Source organism: Fukomys damarensis, unplaced genomic scaffold, assembly GCF_012274545.1.
Source record: "Fukomys damarensis isolate Sample0158 unplaced genomic scaffold, DMR_v1.0_HiC HiC_scaffold_16, whole genome shotgun sequence".
Lineage (NCBI taxonomy): Eukaryota > Metazoa > Chordata > Mammalia > Rodentia > Bathyergidae > Fukomys > Fukomys damarensis.
The window spans coordinates 134,508,940-134,523,003 of record NW_022900928.1 but is presented as its reverse complement, the minus strand read 5'-3'; the positions used below and the strand labels follow the sequence as shown (position 1 = coordinate 134,523,003).

The following is a 14,064-nucleotide window of genomic DNA, read 5'->3' as shown; positions in this document are numbered from 1 at the left end:
TGGCCCGTCTTTCTTAGGAATCTTCCCATGCACTTGTCCCGTGGTGGCTTCGAGGTATGCTTGCAGGTGTGTCTCCATGCAGAGGTGGCATGGTAAACATCCTTGTGCATGTTTGCTGGCACACGAAAACACAGCCTGTGGGGTCCCGACCTGAGGGTGGAAGCGGCTCTGGACCGGGGACGTTGGACTCTGACATGCACCACGGCTGCACGATGGCTGAGCAGTTCCGCTCCTTTGCCCCTGCAGTGCTGCAGTTGCCAGGTCACCAGGCTTTCCCTGGGCTTGTGCTGGGCGGCAGGTGAACTTGAGCATCTTGCTAATGTGCTTGTATCTTCTTGTGTGAAGCGCCCATTTTCTGATAGGTTGTTTAATTTTGTTACTATTTATAGGACTGATGAGTCTGTGTTGCTTCCTTCCTACAGCTGGATATTAAGCCACTGCTAGCTGACCATGTTGCTTTTTACAGGGGTGGCGTGTCATTTCACTGTCATCTGTTGATGGTCACTGCTGTTTCATTTTCATGCTGCTGTATTTGCTAGTCTGTTATTATTGTTTTTGTTTCTCTCTGTAGTCTTTGCTCTGTATACTTGCTGATGTGTTTGTTTCATTTGCTCACCATTTCTTCTTGGATGTCAGCTTGTGTTTTTCTTGACCTTTTTTTTTTTTTCCAGAATTAGCAGCCTTTGGAAGTTTCTGTAGATGCTCCTATAGTTGTAAATGCCTGTGCTTTTTGTTTGAGAATACCATCTATTACTGTACAATGATCTGCCACAGAGTAGAGAGTTCTGGGTAGTTTTTCCCAGCATTGTGACCCTATTGTCGTGCTCTAAATTCTGCCAGACTGTTGGATTCATTGCCACATCTGTGCACTCCTTCCCAGAGAGCTGTTGGTTCTCTCTAACTGCCTTTGTGATCTGTCTTAGTCTTCTGTTTTCACTCAACATTTCATTTATCCCTCTTGATATTTTTTAGACTTTCTGAATCTAAATACTAGTGTCCTTTAATAATTTTGAGGAAATTTTAGCCTCAATGCTTTCTGTTTTCCTTTTAACAGTAACATGTTTCGTTCTCTGATCTGTGGGTTTGTTTATATCTGTCCAGTTGTCTTATAAAAATGTCCTGTCTATCTAAAGAGAATCCCAGATCAGGCACAGTATCCACTTCTCTGTCCCACAAATCTCTTTCAAACTTACTCTTTCTTCACATTCCATCACAGTAATGTTTTTGGAAGAGTACGGGGCAAGTATTCCGTAAACTCCCCTCTACCTGGGATTTTTCGTGCTTCCTCATGATTAGGTTCAGGTGTTGCCCTCTGGGCTGGGAGGCCAAGAGCAGTATGTTCTCGGTGCCTTGGGTCCTGGTGGACTTGTTCCACTCCAGGGGAAGCCAGCTTTCGCCCCTCTGGTTGGTTGGTGGTGTCTCCAGGCATTTCCACTATGAAGTTGTTGCTTTGCCCTTTGTACTTAATTCACAGCTGGCAGGGCAGTGCTTTGGGACTGCAGACCTCCTGGTCCTCCTCAGACACTGGCCTGGAGTATTGGCAGCCTCTGGTGCCTCTGAGTCTGCTGTTGCTCTGAGAGCATCTATGGTGGCTGTTGGGAGACCCAGTCCCATCAGGTTCACTACAGCCTACTCTGGACTTGCTACTATGGAGTCGAGCATTCCTTTCTCTCTCTTACTGCTTACTCATGTTAGTTTGAGCCTGTAGATTCTCATGTATTAACTGGATTCTTATCTTTTATTTTGATAGCGATTTTGGTGCCCTCATTGCCCCTGATATGGCTGTGGGAGCCCCATCTGGCCCTTCTGGCAGGTCCCCAATGTCCTGAGCTCCCCTACAGTGTGATGCAGCAGGCTGTCCCCTTCTTGCTCTGACCTCTCCTGTCCCAGCTCTGGAGCCAGCAGTTCCCCCCAGTGGTTGTGATCTGCTCAGGGAGAGCAGGGCAGTAGATGTGTGTGTGTGGCCCAGTCGCTGTGCACTCACACACATCACAGCTCGGCTGCCCTTTCTGGCTTTGAATTTGTTCCTGCCTCCTCTGACAGGCAGTCGTTAGCCTCCCGGAATTCCAGCACAGTATTTATCTGTTCAGTCCCAGAATTCTCAGAAAAGTTGTCCGCACCTCTGTGAGAGAGAAACCCAGGGACTGGAGCTCAGTGTTGGTCTAGGGTGTGTGGTCTGAACACTGTGTCCAAGGCCACTTGGCATTGTTTGTACCTCCCCCGTGCTGTGCCATCCACTTGTAACATGGCTTATTTCATTTGTGTCTCACTTTAGAGTTTCCTCCCATTCTGTTGGTTTTCACTTTGCGAGTGTGTGGAACCTGGAGAAGCAAGACCTAGAGAAGTGCTGTGCTTCTCCCACACTGCCATCCCTGGCTCCGGCTGCCCTTTGGACAGAGGAGCAAGCTGGTGCTGTGCTCCGCTGAGGCGCAGAGTGGGCACCCAGGAGCTTCCTGCAGGCCCTCTTCCTTGGCCACACCTCCTGCCAACCTCTTCCTGTACCTCCGTCGTGCTCATTGAGTGCCCTTGGGTGTACACACTTGGCATTGTTGGGTTTGTGTCTTCAGACTTAGTGTACTGAATGATTTCTACACCAGGATGAGCAGACACATCATTTTGTTAGATTGCCAAAACTCCCCTTAAGGCGTTGACACTGATCTGCATTCCCACGATCAGATCTGCGTGTGCCTGTTCTCACAGCTGTGCCAGCAGTGTCACTTATTTGCCAGTTTGATGGATAGGGACTGATTTCTCACTTTGGAAGAAACTTTCTGCCTTTGCTGTGTTTTTCTGTTAGGATTTTGGTCTTTCTTCTCACAGTGTTTCAGAGTATTTCAGAGGAGCACCCTTGATCTTTATCTGTCGTGTTTATTGTGGGTAATCTCTCTCCTTTGCCCCTTGTTTTTGACACTGTCTGTGGCTCCTTCGCCTCCCAGTCGGTCTCACCCTTTCTTCACTGCATGTGGTTCTGAGTCCCAGTGGGAAAGCTGGCCTCACCAGCAGAGGAGCTTGCCCAGGCTTCCTTCTGGTGCCATGTAGTTTCCTTTCTTACATCTGGTCCATTTGGAGGCCACTCTTGTGTACGGTGTCAGATTTAGATCTAATTTTGCCTGTCCCCAGCTGGCCTCTCAGTTGTCCTAGCACTATTTAGTAAGATGCCTCTGTTTGTCTGATTATTTAGATGCCACCTTGGTCCTAGAGCTCCTTGCTGCTCTGGTCTGTCTGGACTTTCTGTCCTGTTATGTGTCTGGCCGTTGTGCCATCACTGTCCTGTCTTAGGTACAGCGACCTTGTGGTCTGCTTGCAGCCTTTTTGTACTGAGTGTAACTGCACACCTCCATCCTTCAGCATCTGGGATGCTGACTGATGGCTGCTAAAGTGCCTTCCCACCCTTTCTGCCCCTGCCACCCATACCTGTTACCGCTCTGCCTTTCTGTCTTGCTTTCTTTGCGCTGTTTCATGGTTCACCAATTCTCTCTTTAGCTGTGTACTTGATTGCTTAACTTACCCATCTAGTTTTAAGTTCTCGTGATTACAGATTTATTTCTGCAAGTTCCGCCTGTTTCATTTTCTACCCTGACTGACTGATTTTGACATTGATAATAGCAGATGCATACAATCCCATTTACTCCTTGCTCTTCCTTCAGAGAAGGTACAGGCTCTCATATCCCCCTTGGAAAGGGGGAAACTGAGGCACAAGGAGGTTAGGAACCTCCCTGAGTTATATAAGCACTAATAGAGGACCCTTGAACAACCCGGCTGTTTTATCAAGCAGACCTAGCATCTAGTTTTTTTTATAGTCGATGTCTTCCCTGGCCTACCACAGCCTTGGGAATTTTGATTGTGCCTTTCTGCAGACATTCTTTCTGAGTTGGTAGCTGTTGCTCCAGCCTGGGTCTCAGGCAGCACCTCGGATGCCTTAGGATGTGCACGGCACGGGCGCCCAAATTCTTCCCAGACCTCTGTTAGCTCTTTGTGGTTAGGAATTCCCAGGGTCATCTTCTTTCATGATCTGCCCCTTCTGGCAATTTCAGGCTGTTTCTGGCTTCTCTTGAGGAGCTGCAGTCCAACTCCCATCCACCCTTCTGGGAACCTTGTGAGCAACCAGGAGAGGCCAGGTCCTGAAATCGGGCTTGGGTTGTGTGCTGGTCTTTAACCCTGGGTTCAGCCTACGTCCTCCAAGGCTTTCCTTACTGTGCTGTCAACTCCGTCAGGTGCAGAGACACTTCTCTTTCTTTGCTTTGCAGCAGTGCTGCTAGTTGGCTTTCTGGGGAAGGCCTGATTCTCCCAAGCAGCATTCTCTGTGGGTGTGACTGAGCATGGGGTCGGGGGGTCTGGTGGGCTGAGGGCCTGACTGGCCATGTTTGTTCCTGAGGTGGAACGCTAAGTGACTTCCCACTGCCATTGTCCTCCATGGTGTGTGAAGAGCCCAGACCACTCTGCCTAAGCTCTGCAGGGACAGCCTGCTCTGATGTAAACGCTGTGGGGCCTGGGTGGGGTCCCAGCCTAGCTGAAGCTGCTCTGGGCTGTGGTCACTTTAGAGTCTCTGCTTTACACCTTCCTTCTGGGATTCTGCTTCTGGGGCATTCCTGTTAGCTCCTTTCCTCGGGGACTCTACTGTTTTGTGAAATGTGCACTGGATTCAAGCAGAAGCCAGCCTGTTTCTCAAGAGATGGCAGAGAATGGATAAGAGAAAGTGGAGCGTTTCCTTGGCCTTCCACGGCTAGAAGTTCCTGGGGTGCAGTGTGCACAGAGAGCAAGCCAAGGACCAGGCACCCCTGGCTCTGTGCTCCTCACTGCCTCCTGCTGGCAGGACGGTGTGCTTAGAGGCTGGGCTTGCTGCCTCAGAGTGGAGGGCCTGGGGACTCGGAGTGCAGGGTTCCTTTCCCCAGTTGATGTGGCCAAGAGGAAAGACCGCCTGCCCAGGATCCCCAGGCTTTGCCAGGCCTGGGACCGGGACGCCAGTCCTGGCCTCTGCAGAAACTGTCTGTTATGCCGGCTGTGTCCATGGAGGCAGAGCACCGGCCTACCGCCCTCTTCCTGTCATCGTTTTTGCAGTACTGTTGAGGAAGAGCGCATGGGGCACTGTTACAGAAAACACTGCCTTCACAGCGGGGATGTGCTGGCAGGAATGCCACAGCGCCTGGTGCACATACAGCCCTCCGTTTGTGAAGGCTAATGCAAAAGCTTTGATTTAGTCGGACTTGTAAAGAAAAGAGTGATTTGGCTTTCCTTGGCAGTGCAGAGCAGCTTGTTTTCCTAACAGAACTGTAAATAACAGGCAAGCGTCGGCTTTAGAGTGGAGGACAATAGGGGAAGTTCTTGCTCTTGGATTTTACTGCCTGGCTTTGGCTTTCTATCACATAGTTGAAGAAGAAAGGGAAATATGAAAGTGTGCAAACTCAAGGCTTCCTCTGTGACAGCAGTAGAGATGGGAGGGAGGCATTGACCTGCATCCCACCTTCTGCGCTGGGGCCTGCTGCCCCTTAGTGCCATAGTGCTGAGTCCCTCTGTGGAGAGGCCTGCGTTTACCCAGATAGCTGGCCGGCCCTCATCTCCAGCCCTGCCCCCTCTGCCCCCTTGGGTGAGTGTAGTGGAATCTGCGTGCTTTTCAATAGTGGTAGTTGTATGACCGCCGAAGCCCCTCATGTCTACCCTGCGGTTGCTGAGTTGTGACATCCCGTTCAGTTTTTGTCAAGACTTGAGCAGGCTTCTTTGTCTCCCCTCCCCCTTTGCTCAGGGGAGGGCCCAGAGCCACCCTGTGGCTGCCCACAAGGTCCAGTCCAGACTTCTGCCTGTGGTGTCGCCCTGGGGCAAAGCTGCCATCTTGCTGTTCCAGCCTAATTTTGACATTTGCTCTTCAGAAGCCTCAGCATGGAGTTTTGTGTAAAAATTCAATTTAAAATGTTCTTTTAAAGGCTCCTTTAAGGAACCTTTAGTTCTACAAAACACTGAGACCCCCACGTGTGATTTAGGAGGGGCTGGGCTGTCCTTTCCACTAAGTCACAGTGTCCCCTCTGTTCCTCACCCATGAAGTAATGGTATAGACTTCCATTCCTACGAAGTCTTGGTATTTGGTGTCGTTTTATATCTTAAATCTGTCATTTCTGCCTGCATGGTGTCACACTCAAACTTTATTTTCGGAATGTCCAAAGAGCTATCAGGCTAGGACAGCGTTCTGTGTTCTGTGGATCGGGACAGCTGGCGCCTGCTGTCTTCATGGCCTTTGACAAATGACACCCAATATGGTGGCCCGCAGAGGGCACCTTGAGGCTGAGGACCCACTGTGCCAGTCCTGCTATGTGGTGTGAAGCCCCTGTGCCTCTGCAAGTCTTTTTAGTTGCAAGCAGGAAGGGTGATGAGCACCAGCAGGGGGCGGCCGCAAGTCCGGTTCCACTGGAGTACATGGGGCCCAGCCATCCTCTGCGGAGGGCCCCCAGCGCTGCAGAGCTCTGCCACCATTATCAAATCGAACCCATGCTGCCTAACCTGGCAGAAGTCACCCCACACCTACAGGACTGAGCCAGTCCACCGGTCCCCACCAGTGTGATGAACACTGTGGCATCATGGGGTGGGTTCAGGGCTGCCCTGCAGACACCCATGCCGTGCTCTTCAGTGAACATATGGGTGGTAAGTCCCCCAGTTTCTTCTGACCCCTGCGTGGGGCCTGACCAGCCCAGCTTCTGGGGAGGTGGCTGGGGCACCCAGGATATAGGTTGGGAACTCACAGTGCCTTCAGGCCTTCCCATGGCCTCAGGCCACGGCTCATTGGCACTGTTGCTGGGCAAACCTCACCCTCTGGGGTCTGCACTCTTCCTTTTGCTCTGGGAGATACCCTCCCGAGTCCCCAAGGAGTGACTCTGGGACTGAGGCAGGAGTGGCAGCAGCCATCCTACCACGACCATGATCCTTCCAAGTTTCCTAGACTGGGGTCCGGGACAGAGGCCCTTCCTGTCCGGGGAGTGAACTGGCAGCACTTATGAGTCCAGTTTTGGGAACCAAGAAGGAGAAATAATATATGAGAGACAGGCAGGCTGTCCTCTGCCACCTCCTGGTAGCTACTTCTGGGGTGAATTGAAATCTCCCCACCCCAATGTCTTGACATGTGCCTCTGGTTTCTGGTTGCTCCTGTGTTCAGACAGAGTCACTGGGTGTGTGCTCACAGACCTCCTGCTGCTGGGCCTTGCTCTGAAGGGACAGGTCTTCTTTACTCCTTCATCTTCGACCCACCTGCTCCGTGAGATGATGAGGGTCAACATCCAGGGGGTATGGCTGTGTGTGAGAGAGTCTCAGTAGGTGAGAGACCTGCCTGTGTCAGCGGACCACAGCCGGTATCAGCTGAATGAGTGGACTGGCTTTCTTAGCGTACAGCTGTTGGAAAGGTAGTGCTTCGTTGCTGAGCAGCGTGGCCCAGGCAGGCTGCAGTTAGGATATAATCTGAATGACTGGTGGCCAGGTCCTAAGCTAACTTCGAGTGGGCCACCAGTGCCTCAGGGGGCTCAGGTGCTCAGTGTGTGTGTGACTTAGAGGAAATAGTTCAAATGTTTAGTGGGGCCCCGGTCAGGGCAGCCCTGGCCTCGTCCCCCGACTGGCACCACTGCTTCTGGAATGTGAACTCTCCAGCTGTCCCCCTTCCTTTGCCCAGGCTGGAACTAGATCAGCACAAAAAGAAAAAGCACAGCTTCCATAAGAAGGGCACAGATTAGGAAAATGAGAATGTTCCTAGGGGCCTGTTCAAGAAGCCCTTCACCAGTTAGCTTAGGGCCCAGTGTCCAAGTGGAGCTGTGATCTGGTTCTGAGCACTTGGAGGCTCCCGTGTCCATCTCTGCAGCCACCGGCCCTCTGATCTCACCTCATGCGTACAATTTGGGACCTGCTCTGTGGGCCTCAGTCTCTGGGTGCTTTACCTTGCTTGGCCATTTGCATCATTGTCATTACACAGCGGGGCACTCAGCAGAGGAATAGCTCAAAGCAGGCAGCCCTGCCAATGGCAGCCACCATGCCCTGTGCGTGCTGCTGCTGCCTGGCAGTTTTGCTGTACCTGTCTGCAGGGCTCCAGGTACAAGCTGTCCCTTGGGCAAATGTCCCACTGAGCCCCAGCTTCCTGTCCTCCCTTGGACATCACTCTTAACAGCTGCCATTTGCTTTTTGTTTGACCTGTGAAATAGCTTCCTCAACAAGCGTGTGCTGGCTCTGGTTCCAAGGAGAGTGGAATCTGAATTCCACTAGCCACTGATATGTCCTTCTGCCTCGAGCACTGCTCTGCACAGATCCCCACAGCAGTCCAGGGAGTTGGGGACATACGGAGGCCAGGCCTGCACCTGTGGCTGGCAGGATGCTGGCATGGTGGTCACAGTGATGAGAAGTTGTACATTCTCACTCGGCAGGGGCACAGCTGTTCACCCTAACTGCATGGCTGCTCCAACCCCCTCACTCAGCAAGCCTGTCATGGTTTAACAGTGGCGCCCGTTGTGCCCAAGGCCCCTTACGTGTTAGCCAGCCAGAGGGCTGCTCCTGCTGTGGAGGGCCTTCTTCTAGATGTGAGGACGGCTGCTCAGGATGATGCTGGAGAAGTCCTGTGATTCCCCACCTTGGCTGTCGTGGTCAGCCTCCTTAGTCCAGGGCTCCATGCAGCCCTGCAGTCAGAGGGAACGGCTTCCGCCTGCCTTGCTGGCATTACAGTATTGATGCCAGCGGCGTGCAGTTGGGGTGCCATATCAGTGATGCCCCTTAGAGCATCCCAGATAAGCTGAGATGAGGGCTGAGGAGAAGGGGAGTTTGCTTCTGGGATGACGCCTGGCAGGCTGTGGGGACGCCTGCTCTGGGGCTCTGCCACCCATGGAAGCCTCTGCCTGGAAGCTTCCTAACCCTGGTCCCACCAGGCCTCACTGGGGGGGAATCTGGCACTAACTACTGCCTGCCTCTGACCCTATGCGGAATTCATCTTGTCCTTCTGGCCCAAAACCTCTTTCCTGTGCGGGACAGTAGATGATGACCCATGTGTGCCTGATGGGTGAGGAGGAAGAGGAGTGGAGCCCTGTGGGAGACTGCTCTACCCTGGAGATGCTGCTGCCCTGCACCGCTTTGGTGTGGTGAACGTTTGTGGTCCAAATATAAATAGTATTGGGGTGTTCTTTGTGAGTCTTGGGCCAAAACCCTGGTGGTGATCCTCGTATCATCTGCTTGTTACGTAATGTGACAACATGGATGTGAAATGGAAACCAGATGTCAGGGTGGAGCAAAGAAATTCTTCCCCAGTGAGCCTGGCAGAGCAGGCTGGAGTTTTCTCCTTGTTAAAGCATTGAACACCCTTTGGAGGAGTGACTGGAGGGGCTTCTGGAGCGGGCAGAGGTCTTGGCTGAAGGTAAAGTGCCGATTTGGTGTAATTAGCTTTCCTTTAAGAAACTTGTAAAGGATTTTCTGTGCTCTGTTATGTAATCATGCAGTGTCCTTCCTAGTGACCAAGTGCTTGTTACCTAGATCAGCTTAGATTGTTGAAACTCAGCCTTTGGGGGCTGCTGGGGACACTGGCTCCGCGATTGTGTGGTGGTGGGCTTGCTTGTGTGGCGGGAATGGGTGGCACTGGCACCACTCTTCGTACGGTCTGTGTTGACACACAGATCTCAGTGGGGTCTGGTCTCCAGAGGCAGCAGACCAGACATCTGTGGTGATTGGGCCCCTGGGCACGCCGGGCCATGCAGGAAGGTGAGACGGCTTGTACCCCCACCCTGCCGTGTTGACTTGGCTCTGCCTGGGCCCCATTGGGCTGCAAATGACGTGGGTCTTTGCCCTTTGAAACATGAATAATTACTTGTAACTCAGCCAGAGTAGAAGCATGGCTCTTCGCCTGCTAAGAGAGATCACTGGCCCGGGAGGGAGGCTGTGAACATCACTGACTACAGACCCTTCCCTTTTGAGACCATCAAAGCCTCATGCAAGTATTGAATTCCTACTAGGAAGGTTTATTGCCAGATGCCACTCAAGTGATCCTGTTGTCCTGTGTCACCAGGCCCAGCCAGGGAGGGAGGAGGGAGGGGATCCATTGCAGCTGTCCTGCCCACTGCGACACCAGCCCCCACAATGGTGAGCTTCCCGATGGCGTGTGCCCTGCTGAGTGTGTTCATGCCACCTCTTGCATATCCTCAGTACACCTATAAAAGTACACAGAAGTCATACTTTTATGACTCTCCCCTTTCACAAATTGGGAACCTGAGGCCCAAGAGTGTTAAGTGGCCAGGTTAGGCCCTCATCCTTGGATCCAGCCAGGCAGAGCCTTCTCCAGCACATTGCTTTGTGGTCACATGTCCCTGGGTATCTGCTGCTAGGCGTTGTGTGTTCAGTTGCAGGCAGACCTCAGAAGTGAAGGGCAGGAATCCTGGCACCAATAAAGTTCCTAAATCCACAGCACTACCCTGGAAGGGAAACAGGAAACAATCGAACATCCTCACTCCCCATCGCTTGTACCAGAGGTGAATCTGAAGATGGTGTGCCTGACAGTGCTGGTGCAGGTCAAGTGTGGGGGTCACAAAGTTGTCTAGGCAGGCGGTGCTCCTGGGGCTGTTCTCCTGAGCAGGTGCTGCCCTCGGACTTCTCAGAAAACACAGGGTCATGTGCGTGAAACCCCAATAACCCCACAGGCTTGGGGCAGGTCGGGGCCTGTGGGGGACCTGGGGGTGTGACATGCAGCAGGGGTCTCCCTGTGTGAGTGAAGAGTGTTCTTCCTAGGTCAACAGCATGTCCTAGGTCAGTGTGTGGAGCTGCACAGACATTGTACAGGACATTGGAAAAGTGGTCTTTCCAGAGCCACTCAGCCCTCTGAGAGCTTCAGAAATCTACTTGCCCTACCAGGTCCCAGCCATGACCCGCAGGCACCACCAGAAGGCCACTCTCCAGTCTGTTTCTCAATGTGTCCCCCTCTTCTAGCTTCTCAGAGTGATCCATGGTTCCCTAAGGGTCCTGCACAGGTCCTGCATCCCTGACAGGATGGCCACTCAGGCATGGAGCCCACCCAGCCAGAGGGACTATGGGCTTTCCTGGGCTCTCCTTTTCCTGCACGGAAGGGTTTCCAGGTCCTGGGCACCTAGGGTGGAAATAAAGGACAGAGCTGAAGGGGAGTGTGGCTTGAAAGGTTTTCCCAGCAGCCAGCCCTTTGCAGATTCCCGGGTAGAGGGCCAGGGGATGGGCGTGTGAAGGATAGTGCTGCTCATCCTGGCCGAGGCTCTGTGGCCCCTGCTGACCTGGCCAGAATCCGCCCATGCACCCCTGAGGCCCCTTCCGGAAAGTCCTCTTCACCAAGCTATTGGTCCTTGTGAAGGACGGGTGGGGAATGAAGCTTGGGGCAGGCGGGGCCTGTGTGGGACCCAGGGATGTGGCATGAAGCAGGGTCTCCCTGTGTGAGTGGAGCGTTTCCTTCCTGGCTGGCACCGCATCATCACGTGTAGGCGAGAGGCAGAGTATGTCAGGCCGGGTGGGACAGGACAGTTTGGCCAGGGTCAGGTGTGCCCCACACACAATCGTGGCTGATGCCCTGAGGGCCACATGTTCATTGGAAGGGTGCTGTTCTCAGTGCTGGTCACTGACCTGAAGGAGCTGGGTCAGGTTTCCCTGTCCCCCCCGGTGGGCAGAGGAACCTCAAAGTCACTCTAGAGGTGAACTTTCCCTGCATTCCAAATTTCCGAGACTCTGGGGAGTAGCAGGAAAGTAAGTGGAAATGGAATCAAATTAGGAAGATGCCATCAGGGCACGATGGGGTTCCCCTAACACAGACCCGTCCAGAGACAGACTGACTTTGGCAGTGTCCTCAGAGACTAACAGCCATCAAGCACAGTCTGAAGGACAGCTGTCCTCATGCATATGTTAGGCTGTCTGGGTCCCTGAGCATCATTTCAGCGGTGAGGGAGCCCCTCTACAGAGAGGCATCTGAAGTAATCGTGGCCCTGAGTTTCTCCATAATGCCATCCACCTGGTTAGTTTAAATGTTTAGATTCAAGGCTCACAGAGCATCTTGTTTCCATTGTGCTTACCAGCGGGGAGTGAAAAGTGTTCTCTCTGGATTTCTGTGTATTAAATTGTGTGCAGGTGCACATTGGTGTATGTAGTATGTCTAAACTTGGACCATTTGTGTAGGGTGTGGCTACAGTTGAGCCAGTGACTAACTGAAACTAAGCTGCACATACCTAAAATATTTGAACATGATGAAAACCAAATTCAGTTCTTATTTTTCTACAAATCTGGAAACTCCTAGAACTTGTTTTTGCCTTCATTTTCAAATTGATTCATGCAGAAATAGTGTTTTTCATAAAAGAAAAGAAAAGGAGACACTGGAGATTCCCTTGCCCTTCCTTTCTGGGCCTCCCCAGAGAAAAGGGCAGAAGTGAAGGCCTGGTCGCTAACAGCACCTGCCTCACACAGCACCTGGGGGTGCTCTCTGCCCCGCAGAGGAGAGGCAGTTGTGCAGCATGCCATTGACTAGGCCTGAGCAGAGCTGTCGGGTCCGGAGGTATAAGGGATGCTCCCTGGCCATTGTCCTGAAAATGCCAGCAGTGACAAATGTGGTCTCCTCACATCAGCTGGCTGGGTACCCGCCATGCAGCACCCTCACCAGCTGCTCAGGTGGAAGCCAACAGTGAGGCAGCTGTCAGAGACAGCAAGACAGACAGCAGCTGGACACGGTACCCGTGCGGCCCAAACTGGTCTGTCTTCTTTGCTGAGTTGCAAGGCTGTGATGGCTGTGTTGGCCCTACATGAAAGTTTTACAAACCAAGAGCCCCGCTGGCCAGAGGGGAGTGCTGGATTCTCCTGCGTGACCAGAGGTGGCACGTCTGCACTGTGTGGACCATCCTGGCCGCCTCAACATAGGTCACCATGGAGACTTTGGGCTCCAAGGCTTTTACCTCTTCATACGTATATGTTTTTGCAAAATTTAGAAGAACACTACACGGAAACTGGAGACCTGTCCCAGAGTGACAGCAAATGTCCCCTTCTGGTAAACCATTTCGGAAGCGTTTTCCCCATACAGGTTCATGTGGCACAGGGGTCACTGCCTCACCAAGGGTTCCAGACTCCTGGGGAGGAGACCCTGTCTCCCACGTAGTTCTTCTCTCCAATGTCTTTTCTTTTCTTTTTTGTGCCAGGGATCGAACTCGGGGCCTTGCCCTTGCAAGGCAGGCAGCAGAACCACTGAGCCAAATCCCCAGCCCCTCTCCAATGTCTTTTAAAGCCTAAGGAGTTTGCAGGACTTCAACAATTCACTTTGCACCCTGAGGCTGTAGTTGTTCGTGAGTTTTGTGTTGCACCCTCTGTCCTCATGGGAGCTCTGGGGTGAGCAACTGTCAGAGACAGCAAGACGGACAGCAGCTGGACACGGTACCCGTGCGGCCTGTGCCATTAATTTGCCAATTCAGATCGTTCATAATGCAGGTGTCACCACATCACCAGCAGGTACCATTTTGTGTGTATGACATGACATGCGTTGTGTTCCCAGGGCTTATCTCATTTAACCCTCCTCACGGTGTTAATAAAAGTGCCTACAATGTGTTCCATTCCGCATGTGTTCCATGCCCCAGGGTGTTTACTGGCTGACATTCTTGCTGCAGGCTTTGCATGAATGCAGCTTTCAGCCTCCCCGGTGGGTGAGACCAAGGAGCTGGCTGTGCCAGTGGTCCAGTTCTTGAGCATCTGCAGGCTGCAGCGAACAGGCTGGCACAGGCCCTGAGGGCTGCGGGAGTCTGGGGCCGGCAGGCTGGACAGGCACTGTGCGGAGTGTTGACAGAGGCTTGGGGAGCCTGGAGCCGGAGAGAGAAGCTTGCGACATGTGGCCTGTGTAAGAGCACGGAGGGAGGATGAAGCTGCCATGCTGCTTTTTAGGGATGAGGGATGAGGCCCTTAGTTGTTCCTTGATGCACTTTACAAATGAGCAGTTTATAAAGTCAACCTCTTGGCCAGGCATAGTGGTGCTCACTTGCAATCCCAGCACTTCGGGGGCCAAGGCAGGAGGATCTCTGTGAGTTCAAGGCCAGCCTGGGCTACAAAGCAAGACCCTGTCTCAAAAAAAAAAAAAAAGTA

The 14,064-nt window shown here is 52.6% G+C and overlaps 1 protein-coding gene across 3 annotated transcripts in view; it reads left to right on the top strand.

Moving 5' to 3' along the window:
• Hdac4 (histone deacetylase 4) overlaps positions 1-14,064 on the top strand; it is a 250,766-nt gene that overhangs the window by 60,415 nt on the left and 176,287 nt on the right. Inside the window, exon 1 of one of the 3 annotated variants that reach the window (XM_010615705.2) lies at positions 9,264-9,364. The exons of the other annotated variants lie outside the window; for them this stretch is intronic. The gene's annotated coding sequence lies outside the window, so the exon portion shown is untranslated. Of the gene's footprint in view, positions 1-9,263; positions 9,365-14,064 lie in introns of those variants that run through there. 3 annotated transcript variants of the gene reach the window in all.